Source organism: Brassica oleracea, chromosome C1 (genome assembly GCF_000695525.1).
Source record: "Brassica oleracea var. oleracea cultivar TO1000 chromosome C1, BOL, whole genome shotgun sequence".
Classification (NCBI taxonomy): domain Eukaryota; kingdom Viridiplantae; phylum Streptophyta; class Magnoliopsida; order Brassicales; family Brassicaceae; genus Brassica; species Brassica oleracea.
In genome coordinates, this window is record NC_027748.1 from 5,041,207 (window position 1) to 5,052,895 (window position 11,689).

The following is an 11,689-nucleotide window of genomic DNA, read 5'->3' on the forward strand; positions in this document are numbered from 1 at the left end:
TTTGGACCATTGAGTCCAAGTTCAAATAATTTTTTTTCAACTATTCTTAATTATTATTTTTTTCTTTTCTTAATATAATTTAAGCATTCATAAAAATAATTGAATTTTTTTATTGAAAAGTATAAATCTTTATTAAAAGTATATAATTTTTTAATTAAAATATTAACCCCATAATAAAATTAATTTATCAGAGTTATACCAACTTAATTCATTAAAAAAATAAAGTTTAATTTTTTTAACATAAATAGTCATTTAAAATGAAATACGATAAATAAAAATAAAATTTTTAAGTCTTTTATAAAATAAAACACAAATATATGAAAATGTGACATTTACTAAATATTTGTCAATTGAAAAAAAAAACAAAAATAAACCCGCGCTTTGAAAGCGCGGGTCAAAATCTAGTATTAGCTTAAAATTTAAAACATATACACAAGAAAATCGAGTATATGAAATTAATGCCCAAGTCGAAGATTAGATGGATATATAAAAGCTTTATTTTGCATTATTTAAAGATTTACGCGGTAAGGAAGCATGGTTGGTGTGTCTTGTACTCTTTAATTGACATTTTCGGAATTATTCTTAATATCTAGTTACTCATATTTTTAATACTGATTTGGACTGCTTTAGAGAAAAAAACACGTTTCTAAAAGAGGATAAGAAGTTTCTTGGAAGTGGCAAATTGGTAAAACTAAGGACCCTATTCCTTTGTACATCTCAAAGATGCATCCAGATGGTCCATCTAGATGTTTTATCCAGATGTTTCATCTGAGTGTTGTTCGTTTTTTCATTTCGTCCATGCATCCAAAATCATCTGAATGCAGCTATGTTCGTTTTTTTAACTTGCATCTGCACCCAGGTGGACGTGTTAATAAATGACTAAAATATATTTTTTATGTTTCGACGGAAAAAATAGCATTTTTACGGTTTTGGTGGAAAATACGTTTTTATGGGTTTGGCGGAAAAAAAGTTTTTGCGGTTTGGTGGGAAAAGTACGTTTTGCGGTTTTGGTGGAAAATGTGTTTTTGACGAAAAAGTGCGTTTTGCGGGTTTGACGGGAAATTTTTTTTTCACGATTTTGGCGGAAAAATGCATTTTGCGGTTTTGGCGGGAAATGTACATTTTTGCATTTTTGACGGGAAAAGTTCATTTTCGCGTTTTTGACGGAAAATATTTTTTGCGGTTTCGGCGAAAAATGCGTTTTCCGGTTTTGGCGGAAAAATGCGTTTTCTGGTTTTGGCAGAAATTTTTTTTTTCTTTTTTTTGGCGGAAAAATGCGTTTTTCGGTTTCGGCGAAAAAATACGTTTTCCGGTTTAAGGCGAAAAATGCGTTTTTCCGGTTTCGGCGGGAATATTGCGTTTTCCGGTTTTGGCGAGAAAATATATTTTCCGGTTTTCACGGGAAAATTGCGTTTTTCCGATTTCAGCGGGAAAATGCTTTTTGCGATTTTGGCCGGAAAATGCTTTTTTTGGGGGGGGGGGGGGTTTGGGGGGAATTTTTGAGTTTTGGCGGAAAAATGCATTATTTCGCTTTTGGCCGAAAAATGCGGTTTAATTGGTTTGACCGAAAAGTGTGTTTTTATGGAAATATGCATTTTACGTTTTTTTGAGGAAAAACGCATTTTGCGGTTTTGGCGAGAAAGTGTGTTTTTAAAAAAAAATTGCAGGGAAATGTATTTTTCGGTTATGGCGGAAATATGTATTTGCAAAAAAATAGAATTTACGGTTTGAAAATAATATTTTGACTTTAGAAGGTCATTTTTGTCATTTATCATTTTGGACTGAATTAGATGCATCTACATCCAAATGCACCATCAACACTCACCTTCATTTGGATGAGAATTTGAGATGAGTTTTTAAAAATTCAGCTGGTTGATTCCTCTGGATATAGCATTATAATGCACAAAACGAACATCAATTTGCATTTTTACCCAGATGGATCACCTGGATGAGCAAACGAACAGCACCTAGAACGCGATGACGATGGTAGGGCACTGCGAGAGAGATGGATTCACAAACCAACACATGCTCTCTTCAGGTGCGTTATACCAACAAAAAAAAAACTATTAGTTCGAGGAAAAACGAAAGAAAAAAAGGAGAGTTATTTGCAAATTCATTCTTTCTTGTTTCACGAAAATAATATTGATGCCAAGTAAATCGGAAAATAAAAGAAGAAAAGATTCATTTAGGTTTGAGTTGTTTGAATGTATTTTCTTAAAACAAACTACTAAATTACATGTTTGGATCTATAACTTTCCTATTAATTTGATATGCTGACAATGTTTAAGAATCAAAGAGCATGATTATTGGAAGGTTCTTAAGGTGGCGTTCTTAGCGGAATATAAGAACCCGTCTTTTAACTTTTAACTAAAAAAGTTAAGAATCGGTTCTTAAATAAGAGTTTTAAGAACCGGTTCTTAACTTTTTTTAGTTAAAAGTTAAGAGACGAGTTCTTATATTTCGCTAAGAACCCCACCCTAAGAACCCCCGATAATTATGCTCTTATCTTATCTATCTATCTATTTATATAAAATAGAGTTTGCACTCTCCAGGTGAAGACACGTCAGAAAGTCGAGTCTTCTAGTCGTGACACGTGTCCGAGTTTTCCAAAACGCACCACTTCATTTAAATCACTACGCAATCGGGTTTCGCTGGGCTTCTATCGTCAATTTCATTTTTTTCATTACGGACCTCTTTAGATGGGCTATACGATTGATTTAGTGGTGGGCTTTAACGTTCAATAATTTTGTCGGCTAGGAAACACATTTTTTGGGCTAACCAAACAAAATCTAATAGTTTACCATCTTCAGACTTTCGTCTTCTTCCTCTTCGATGAGTTTTAGGGTTCGTCGTTATATGAACTTGACTAGGTCAAACTCCAATGGTGGTTCTAAGTGGTTGCCCGTGTCAAACGTTCGTGTTGGATCTCTTTGTCGGTCTCCTTCCTGGCGTTTCATCTCCGATTCATTGCTTGTGATACGTTACGGGATTAAGTGGTTCATCACCATTAACAGCCTTCTTTACCCCTTGGACCCACTTCATCCACAATTACTATTCAAAACTTCTCATCTCCCTTCAAAGCGGTGCAAGTTCACCTATAAAAAGGTCTCTCTTCTTCCCATAAACATCATCCTCAACAATCCTATTACAATCCAAACTTTGTTCTTAGTAAAATGACTAACTCATTCTTGCTGATCTGAAGACGGGAAGTTAGCCAGAAACATCAAACACGGTGGCGAACTCATGGTTTTAGATATGCTCCTCCAGGATGCTAAGGTTGTTCCTCCAAGTATGCATCTTTATGGAGTTTTGTAGCTGGCCATTAAGTGTTTAGTGTAACCAGTCTTTTAAGCTTCATTCATGTCACTGACCGGCTAACAGCAAAGGAGGAATTCAAAGGGAAGTGATGGTTATGAGCTCTTTGGAATCTATTGTAAACTTCTACCTGTCCGGATGTGCAGATTTTATACGATCTCAATGTTGTCAAGGTTATATGTTTCAGGTTCTGAATTTCCTGTTATCTAATATATTATGAAATTGGTATTAATAACTGCACTTCTCTCTAATTCCTACTAAGTATTACATCTCATTTGTTGAACCGCACATATATTATATAAAACCTGACCATTTAGAGTTGTGTGTTGGAATTATATAAAATTTGACCATTTAGAAGTGTGTGTTGAGATACTTTGGTTTCTTTTTGTTTCTTCCCGATTTTTTTCTTTTCTAGGTTTGGTGGAGACGACGAAGATGTCCAAGGGCTTGAGGGAGAAGGTGCCATTTGTGCTGGGCATTGAGTTCGATCCCAGGCGGCGATGAGGCTTTACACGAGAAAGGGAGAGGAGTGCGATAAGATTCATTTGCTTCAAGGGATGCAAGGTGTGGAAGCGGTGGCGAAGAGGTTCTTCTTCGCGTATAAGCAGGTGGTTGCGGCGGTGATGGGGAGCGCGGAGACGAACACGGAGTGTGACTCGGTGAGGCAGATATTCATGGAGCCGGCGTATTTACCCAGTCTTGATGCGGATAAGACGTTCTTGGGAGAGTTCTGGAGCCACGTTGGATGAAGAAAAGAAGGAACAAAACAATTCTTTAATACCGCTGGTTTTTTATATAAATTGGTGACTAGATGTAACTTAATGAAATTTTGTAATATTTGAATACAATTCATTTTATACGATCTACGGTTTTTCTTATTAGGACAAACAAGAATTGCAGTCCATGACTGAGAATGCATACAAGACCTATGACTAAAGCAGATAAGAAAGTTTTATGCTCGCTAATCAGAATCGGATCCAGTAACTCAACTTTGTTGAAAAACATTATTCAACCAGTATATCACAAGACAATGTGTGTTTGGTCAGGATCGGTCATATTCTTAATCTATATATTGAGTGGTTGATTAACGAGTAAAGACCAGTCTATGTTGACTAATCGTCAACAAATTAACACCTATCCTTTTTAAGTGTGAGTATATGGACTATGTGAGAAAAACACAATTCCACTATCTGTATACTACATTCTAGATCATAATGGGTTATGAGATATCAGAGAGCCTATATGAGAATCTACGAAAGGGGTTATGACTTATGAGAACTTGATGATTACCTTTTTTTTAAGAGTATAATAATTGCGCTATTCTCTGCCTTAATTTTAAAACCAAAATACTTGGGTTAGTGTGCATTAATATGAAGCGTAAGAAAAGTCTGAAGCAGTGAGGCTAAGGCCATTCACATAAATGATTTCTCAGCTAAACTCTTCTAACACATATATTTGTATTTAATTTGAAAATGTTTCAGAAGCCTGAATTTCACATCAAATTAATCTCTCAAGTGATACTCTAAACCCGCTAATCAAAGAGTTAGGCTACTTAAGCTATTTGTTCGGTTTTGAGCTTTAGGATCTTTTTCGGTATCACACGTTTGGACATACCAAACAAAATATTCATCACAATATTATCGATGATAATTAAAAATTGTGCAATACATTTATTAATAAATACTTCACAAATAAAATAGATTTTCATACGGACACGTCTCCGTACCTTTACATATATTCTTACATGGCATGTGACGAGGAGGAGTTAGTGTTGGAGTACAATTTTTGCGTTCTGAAGTTCCTTTTCTGCAAGTTTCATAATTTTTTTTTGTAACACACAACTTTCATACTATATATATCAAATAAATTCAATTTGGTGGTACATGCGAGTAATTGGTCTGTCAAATATATCAATGACGCTATCACTTATTCTAACATCAAATCCCAAAACTTAGTTTGCTAAAATTACAGAATAAAGGATAAGCTTCGTATAAATTCTAATAGTTGAAAATATTATTTTATATTGCTTTGTATTTATTTCGTTATCCAAAAGAAACACGAACAAATGTACTCAGGTACGCGAACATTATAATTCATACATGCATATGTACTCAGGTACGCGAACATTATAATTCATACATGCATTACATTTTTTGCTAAAAAACATGCATTACATTTTCTCAACTCTCACGCTCCCAAAATTTTAAAGTCCATAGAACGAGAAAAAACAACTATGAAGTTGATGACTCTTTAGTTTATGTTTTCCTGCGAACTTAAACTAAAGTAAAATGATCTTTATATATGTAAAAATATAAAAAACACTCAGCTATTGGAATAAGTAAAGTAGATAATTTTTTTTTTGAACAACTGAAATTTCATAAAATAAAGTGGTCTCAGGCCCAAACGTAAATAAATTATAAGTTGTATTATATCACTTCAGTGTAACTAAAAGAACAATTAAAAATTGATTAACTCATGTATTATGTTTTAAAATAAATTATTTTAATAAGTGAACAACTTTAATATTAAATCATCAAATAACTGCTGTTTAATTTTTGTATCAATTGTTCAAAATTATTTACTATTTGTTCATCCAATATTTTTTGTGTTAGAAAATTAAATATCTGAAAACTATACTATCATATACATATTCAAAATAAATTCAAAATGATAAATCTGAAAACTAGATCCTTGGTCTCTCTAAGAAGGAGAAGAAAAAAGAAGAGAAATATCTATGGGGTTATAGTTTTTAATCACTTCACTAGGTTAGAGTTTCTAGAGTTACAAAATTAGCATTTTATATGACCTTATGTAATAATATATAACATAACTAAACCTTTTATAGGGATACAAGAGACGTAAAATTTCAGTTCTATAGATTAATTCAGACATGGTAATATATAACATTTCACAAAAAATATATTCTAATAACTACAAAGCTATATACAAACAAAACAGACATTAACATTTTTTTTAAAAAATGTTACATGCAAATTTGTTCGAATTTGGGAAACATTGTTCTGGCTCTAAAAACTCAGATTCATGTGTCAAATTTTCTTGGTACTTGAAAAGACTACAACTTTTTTTTACCAGGAAAAGACATAAACTTTATAACTTATATTGTTGTTGCTTGCTTTTATGTTAACTGTATATTAGTTGTGAGCTCATGGTGGTTATACATTTACAGGTTTTTGATCTTACGTAAACACCATGAATTTGTACTATATGGTTTGGCGTTTTTGAGATGTTTGAAGTCAAAAGAAGATGATTGCACACTTAGTAAGTAACAATAATAGCGCTTACCACTGATATCAAATGTATTAAATAGCTTACATTTTCAATTTTCGTCCTACCTCACCAAAACTATATAGTATTGTATATGCATCAATATGTTAATATAAGCACAACCATCAAAATCTAACATAATAAATCTTAAAATTTATAAACCCTCTACACCCAAAAAAACTTAAAAACCATCAATGTATTATACATCCCTCTTGCAAATCCAAACATGAAATATATACAATGAAATATACAATTATATAGCAATATATATCACACGACAATCATAGTCCGCGACCGACCCTAATTATACTATAAAGAAGAACTCTATTCTCCTCTCTTCTTGCCACATAAGAAAATAGGCTAAGGAGAAGCCGCCACGTGTCATTCTTCCAAAACGCTCCGTCTCACTTAATCTATTTTGTGATTCGTTTGGGCTTTAGTGTTGTTGGGCTTTGTCTTCTCTTCATCGAGCAACGCCGTGTTTTCAATTAGGGTTAGCGTGTTCTTTTTTTTGGTAAAATGTTAGCGTGTTCTTTTTTTCTGAATAAATGGTTTTGGCCTGAGAAAGAAACTAAAGCTTCGTCCGTTGTTTGCCTGCACCTACCTCCTTCATGAGAAGCCTTCTAGGATTCATGTCCCCTCCAAAATCTGATTACGTCTACAAACAATGGAGGTTGCGATAGGGGAGACGAGTCTTCGTAAGTAATCTATGCATCGATCACATGTTGTGTCGTTTCGCGATCGATTCTTCTCCCCCGAGCCGTTACGAGTTTCATTTGTTGATGGCTTCTTCCTCGCTGATATCGAAGGTTAAATTTCTTTTCTCGGGAATTATAACAAACTTATGAGGCTAATATGATAGGGTGGCTTTAGAAGTGAACGATGATGAGCTTGAGATGGTTGGTTCGGAATGCTGGTGTTGTGCTGTTTCAAAGAGAAATCCCAGACTCCATCAACATTCAAGTTGCTAAGGTTCGTATCAAGTTTTAAATTTAAATTTATTCGATTACAATCTTAAAGCCATTCAAAGGATGCATCTTTAGGTTTAGATAAAGCTATGAAGCATTTGGAACTGGAATGTAGATTGATCATATACTATTTGAATTATCATGATGAGATTGCCAATGGAATTTTATGTTGGGTAGAATTTTCTAAGTAACTTAGGTTGGTGGTGGATGTGTTGCAGGTTGTGAAGAGAGTAGTTGTTCCGGTCATCCTTGACGTGGGGGAATGGATACGCCAATCTCGAATGAGCCATTGGATTCAGTCGACGTCTTAAGCTCGAATGAAACTGAGCTTAGTCACCTGACCGGAATCCATACTGAAACTTTTGAACAGATCAGCCAAGGCTGTCGCAAAGTGCCATAAGTTAGTATGTAAGTATTCTTTTGCACATTTCCAGTACTTAAACTCCCAAATTTTGGTTAATGGCTTAGTGGGTTTTGGGTCTGCAACGAGTTGAAATTACTGCTGCGTATTAACCAAAACCATATTGTTTTCTTCATCGCTCAACCTCCGTTGAGCATCTCTCGGATAAAAGGTTTCTACTTTCTGGGGAGCTCCGCTGTCCATCACGCCCCTCAACATCTTCAGTCACCGAGCCCTATAAACTACGCTCCACTGCTCCTCTTACCGCAAGCCATTGTACCGGAGCTGTGAGACTTTTGGCCAGATCTACTCAGTACGTGTACGAGTGCAGAACATTGATCAGATCTCCTTCGCTGCTCTCCCTCCTTCTCCTCTGCTTCGCCTCTCCTCTCCTCTCCTCTCTTCCGGTTCAATTTACTCCCGGACGAAGAGTCACTTCTCCACCGTGCATCACCGTGTATACATCAGAACCGAGCCTAACACCATCTCTCCCCTCCGCCGTTGTATCCCTTTCGACTGTTCGCTGCAGTTCAGCGTCGACATTACCCTCCATGTAACAAAGCATCCCATTGTTCGTTATATACATGGATTAATTTTTACGATGACTATCTCTATTCATCTTTGGAAGAGATACCTCTATGAATACAACTGAAATACTGTTAATATGCTGTTCATCAGCAGCACTTACATGAGTGGACTTCTTCATTCACAGATGATTGTACGCTCTATTTCCATAATATTTCAGCATCTATTTGACAAATTGCAATAGTTACAGAATCACGAAGATATTTATTTCACACTAAAAACTCTATAAATAATAATATTTTGTTAATTTTTTAAAATAATTTAGATGTACTATTTTACAATGCGTATTTTATAAATAAAAAAATAATTGATACATAAATTAAATTGTACAAATTTAATTTTTTTAATTATATATATTATATATATGATATGTTTCATAGAATCTTAAGGAAATTTAGATATAATTACTAAATATTATCAAAATATATTAAAGTATTAAGAAAAAATAGAAATGAACTACATTGTGAATATAAAATAAATAATACAATTATTTTTTATATTTATATAAACAGTATGTATATAAATCAATTTATGATTTTAACATGACCATATACTAGGGATTAAATATAATTAACAACTTTACCAAATGAAAATGATTTACCCAGTAATAACATTCAAAGAAGAAAAAGTAATAATACATAGAATAAATTTGTTAAGGCAGTAATTAAGAATTAATACCTTAATAATGAACTTAACTACTGGCTATATCAATAAATCATCAAACTGGCTGGCTGTACATGATTCGCGAATTAATAAATTAGTGAAGTAAGTATATATATTATATATAAATTTTATAAATATAAATAAAAAGTAAAAATATCAAATTAATTTTTATTTGATAAATATCTTTTATAGTTTTATTTGTTTTTGCATATATGTATCAAAAGAAAATTTAGATTAAAAAGAATGCTCCGGGTGAACAAAGGTAGTATCATGAGGTTTAGCAACACATGAGTGTAACCTGTTATTTCCTCTCCATCCAGAGAAGATAGATTGTTCCTTGAGTGATCAGTTTCCTTAGTAGCATACAAGAGCGCTCTCCTGCTGGAGAAAGAGGAGCCAAGCGATCCATTTGCTTTCAAATTTGCTTAGTTAACATTAATGTATTGACAAAAAAAATAACAGTATTTTTTTTATTCATATTATGAATGATATATTTTATATTCCATCATAGCATATTTGAAAACAAAAATCTGCTGAAACATAACATTGATTGAATTCATTTTCAAAATTGATCAAACCATCTGAAAAGCACTCAAAGCAAAATAAAGTTTTACAGTCGTATTAGCACCATTATAGGACTTCATATATCCGCGCAAAAGTATCTCAATTTAAGGATTTAAGATCGTAGGTGAACTAAATCTAAGATTTTAGATAGCTGCGGAAAAATATTATAAAAAATACTGTTTTCCAGTCGTCGATTTAGCATATGCCAAACCTTGAAGTAAAAAACCATTAGCACCATCATAAAACTTTATATAGCCGCCTAAGAGTATCTCAATGTAAAGATCTTAGATATGGGTAAACTAAATTTAAAAAAAATATATTTATCGCTCTTAATAGATGAAATATTATGTATAATGAAATGAACTATAAAAAGTCAATGTAGCCATTAGCGTTTTCATATAATTTTTAAAAATGATGAGATAATATTTGTCTAATAATAATTAAAAATAAATAATTAAATCTAATGTTATTTTTTTTGATGATAAAATTATATTTTCAATAACTTCATTACCATTTTAAAATATTTTTATATTATTTATTTATTCCCGCGCCCGCTCGTAGGGCGGGTTACACCCTAGTTATGCCAAGAAACTCGGGAGATTGATATAAGGGAAACATATATGTTTCACCTCGCTCTAAAATTGGAGTATCTCATGATTTATATCATCCTTAACTTGTGGCGATGCTTCATTCCCAAGTTATTCGTCCAGGACCCCTCCACATCCCCCGAACTTACTAGTTCCGTAGACCCTCCTAATCTCAATTTAATACATTATACTTTGATCTAGTTTATTCGTTATCACAGCTCTTACTGAATTATGGTATCACTCTTTGATTTATCAATGCAGTCCATCAATGTAAGAGGTTATGTTTTCTTAGGTAAGGGATCGTAATGATTTTAATGGTTTTTTTTTTGTCAAAGACTTAGTTTAGGGTAACAGAAAATCACGTTTTAATTTTCTTTCGTCTATCCCAGCACAAAATAGTTTCATAAAATTATATGTAAACCAATCGAAAAAGTGTTTTCCTATCCAATAAAGCAAAGGATCGCTTATGTTCGAGGAAATAACTATGCATGCGTTTAGGATATGTTCTTTTCTTGTTATTTGCTTATGATCAAAAACCTTTTACTTGTTGCATAATATTAGAATATTTAATGTATAAGCTAAGTTGCTGTATATATACACTAATCAACGTGCTCGATATTATTACAATCATTCACCACAGTGATTAGAATAAAATTACCAACTCACAAATACTCTTTGTATCCTTCGCCATGGGTTAACCTTTGTGATGGTTGCGGTTGGTGATACACTAAATATGAATCTTTGCTACTGCCAAGTTAACAGTTGTGATTATAGTACTTTAGATTCAATCCAGAGGACCAGTCTACACTTTACTCTTATAAATTTCAATATCAAGCTAAGAAGAAAATAAAAATAATACAATTCAATTGGTGACGCGGAAGACAAGTAAACTAGAGTTTGATTCAATTTAACAAGAAGCTAGCCTAGGGTATTTCATTGGGTGTTGAGCGAGAGCCAAACAATTATTCAAGCGCGATGCAGTGCTTTCTAGAACTCGGATCACTCAGCTGGAACACCCCACTGTCGTGGTGGTGATCTCTTTGCTGGTCGATCCCATCATCTAACTATCGTTGAGATGAGAACAACTGCAAGCCTTAGAGATCAGGCCCGATCAGTTCACTTACTACCCTAATATCTACTTTCGCTGATTAGGGATACTAAGCTCATTCAATACATGTCAAGCTATCTCCTAAGCGGTTAGCTAGGCGATAAACTTAGGATCTAACATCAAGTGATCAGATTAATGGAAGCCTTAAGAATAGTATGGATGAAGAATAATCAAGAATAGCTTATCTATGTTTAGCTCATATTTCAACACCCTA

The 11,689-nt window shown here is 33.4% G+C and overlaps 1 protein-coding gene and 1 long non-coding RNA gene across 4 annotated transcripts in view; both read left to right on the plus strand.

Moving 5' to 3' along the window:
* Nucleotides 1-7,051: 7,051 nt before the first annotated feature.
* On the plus strand, nucleotides 7,052-8,624 carry LOC106294241. Of its 3 annotated transcripts, none has more exons than XR_001260792.1 (3): nucleotides 7,052-7,114; nucleotides 7,220-7,572; nucleotides 7,787-8,624. It is a non-coding gene; the product is annotated as an uncharacterized LOC106294241 (long non-coding RNA). The 3 variants fall into 3 exon arrangements; XR_001260795.1 differs by having other exon boundaries at nucleotides 7,091-7,409; nucleotides 7,474-7,572; XR_001260790.1 differs by lacking the exon at nucleotides 7,052-7,114 and having other exon boundaries at nucleotides 7,129-7,572.
* A 2,387-nt stretch (nucleotides 8,625-11,011) lies between these two features.
* Nucleotides 11,012-11,689, plus strand: part of LOC106329609 — a 7,430-nt gene continuing 6,752 nt past the window's right edge. The window contains exon 1 of the mRNA XM_013768301.1: nucleotides 11,012-11,086. The gene's annotated coding sequence lies outside the window, so the exon portion shown is untranslated. The remainder of the gene's footprint in view (nucleotides 11,087-11,689) is intronic.